Raw genomic sequence first — 3,038 nt, 5'->3', positions numbered from 1 at the left:
TTTTTTTTTTTTTTAGCTCCTCCTGGTTTTTGCTTGTGGCATCCTGTAGTTCTTCGAGTTTGTCTTTTATCCATTGAAAATATTGAATCATTGTTCTTCTAAATTCTGTGTCAGAAAGTTCCATCAGACTCTATGTTTTTTGGAAATCCATTGCTACTCTGTCACCCTTTGGTGGTATCATCTGGTTTTGCATTTGTGTAGTGTGTACAGTAGCTTGTTTTCTTCGAGACAATGATTTAAACTTGATCTGAAGACAATTTCTCTGAATTTCTAACTCAAGGAAAAGGTAAGTTCAGAGCCTATGAGAGCAGTCTTTTGTAGGTAAGTCAGATCCAGGTGCTCTGGATTAAAGGCCTATTTAATCTCTTTTATAACAAAAGGACAATTGAGGAAAGATACAAAATAATCTTACAGATCCTTTCCTGCATCATTAACATAGCTTGCTCTGGATGAAAAAAGCAGGATCAGTAGTCAGAAAACATGGGTTTGGTGACAGAAACAAGGCTGGAAATAAAAATGATAGACTCTTGTGACAGTCAATAATTTATTCATTGCAAATATCTTTTATAAGAAACATAAATGCTGACTATATACCTGGGCTTCACCTGATGGTCTGCACAGGAATCAGATTGATTCTATCTGTGGAAAGAATCATTGGAGAAGCTCAATATCAGCTATGAAATCTATGCCACTTACTGATTGTGGAACAGACCATAAACTGCCTCTATGCAAGAACCAAAATTTGACCTTCAGTCTATGCGACCTGAATTCAAATCAATCTCAGGAACAGATCTGAGGCCTTGAATATAATGAGCAAAGGCTAGATTAGCTGTGGGAGGATAAGAAGAATATTATCCATAAAGAATGAAAAAGATAATTACAAAGACAAATGAGGAAGAAAATACTGAAATGGATGTCAGAAGAAACTCTGAATATTGCCCTGGGGTGCCAAGAAGCCAAAACAAAGGGAAGAAATAAAGAAGTTAAGGAGCTGACTGAAGATTACAAAGGGTAGCTAAGGGACACAAAAAAGTATTATAATGAAATGTACAAAAAGCTCAAGTCAGAAAATAAAAAAGGCCAAGTTCATTCAGCATTTCTTAAGCCAAAGGAACTGAAGAACAAATTCAAGCCTCAAGTTGCAATATTTAAGGATGCTATAGTCAGAACATTGAATGATCAATAAAGTATCAAAAGGAGATGGAAGAAGAACATAGAGTTACTGTACCAAAAAGAACTATATGACACAGAAGAATTTTATAAAACAACTTATGCTCAAGAGGCAATGATGATGAAGGAGGAAGTTGAAGCTGCTCAGAAGGAATATGGAAGAAGAAAAAAGACCCCAGCATTTGACGGAATACCAATTGACATATTTAAACAATCAGATACAGCCCTGGACATGGTCACCAGGTTGTGCCAAGAAACTTAGAGGAGAACCACTTGGCCAACTAACTGGAAGAGATCCATATTTATTCCCATTCCCCCCGAAAAGGTGATCTAACAGAGTATGGAAATTATCAAATAATATCACTAACAACACATGCAAGCAAAATCCTGCTGAAAATTATCCAAAAGCATCTGGATCAGTACATTGATAGAGAACTGAACCATAATTGAACCAGAAATACAAGCTGGTTTTAGAAGAGGGTTTGGCACTAGGGACATCACTGCCAATGTAAGATGGATCTTGGCTGAAAGCAGAGTGTACTAAAGGAATGTCTACCTGTGTTTCATTGACTATGTAAAGGCATTTGACTGTGTAGATCACAACAAATTGTGGCTAACCTTGAAAGAATGAGAATTCCAGAACACCTGAGTGTGCTCATGCAAAACTTATACTTAGGCCAGGAGACAATATTCAGAACAGAGCAAGGAAACAGTGCATGGTTCAAAATCAGAAAAGGAGTATATCAGGGATGTGTCCTGTCTCCATATCTTTTGAATCTGTATATAGATCATTCGAGAGGCTGGACATTATGAAGAGTGATGTGGCATGACACAGCCTTACTTGCTGAAACTAAAGAGGGCCTAAAGTATTTGCTATAAAGGGTCAAGAACTGTGTGTATTCTGCAATATGGACTGAAGTTCAACATCCAGAAAATGAAGATTCTTATCACTGGGCCAAATGGCTGCATTATGACAGATGGAGAAAAGATTGAAACTGTTAAAAATTTCAGCTTGCTTGGATTTACAATCAACACTCTGCATACAAGCAGTCAGAAAATCAAAAGATGAATTACATTTGGAAACTATGCTGTCCAGGACCTCTCTAGAGTGCTGAAAAGCAAGAATGTCAGTCTAGAGAATAAGGTGTGCCTTATCCAGGCCATAGTCTTTGCAATTACTTGCTATGCATCAGAGAATCGGATAATAACTAAGGATGACAGAGGAAGAGTTGATGCCTTTGAGTTGTGGTGCTGGAGAAGAGTATTCAACATACCATGGACTGCCAAGAAAATTAACAGGTCTGTCCTGGAGAGAGTGAAACCAAGCTGCTCCTTGAAAATAAGAATTTTTTTGAGATTCTGTCTCACGTACTTTGGGCATTTATCCAGGAGGGACTAAACTTTGGAGAAAAATATCCAGCTTGGAAGGATTCAGGGCAGTGCAAGAGAAGAAGACCCCAGATAAGATGAATTGACATAATAACTGGTGTAATGAGTGTAGGTATATCAGAGACAATGAGATTGGCTCAAGAAAAAGGAAGGTTCAGAGCTATTGTTCATAGGGTCACTATGAGTCATAGTTGATGTGAAGGCACATAACAGCAACAATGATCTCACTTCATATATATCATAGAAGTTAAAATTTACTATACATTCTTGTTATAGGTGCTATTGTGTTAGCTCTGATTTAGTTACCCTTTGTATAATATAATAAAATTTTGATCAATCCTGAAACATAATCACAATCTGTTCTGTGCTTAAATCCATTGTTGTAAGATTAAATACTTGGGAATAAATTTAACCAGAAGTACAAAGGACCTTTTCCAAGAAAATTACAAAACATTACTACAAGAAACAAAAAGAGATCT

Source organism: Elephantulus edwardii, unplaced genomic scaffold (genome assembly GCF_000299155.1).
Source record: "Elephantulus edwardii isolate Elephantulus edwardi_28Jun2011 unplaced genomic scaffold, EleEdw1.0 scaffold00247, whole genome shotgun sequence".
NCBI lineage: Eukaryota > Metazoa > Chordata > Mammalia > Macroscelidea > Macroscelididae > Elephantulus > Elephantulus edwardii.
This window is presented reverse-complemented; position numbering follows the sequence as displayed.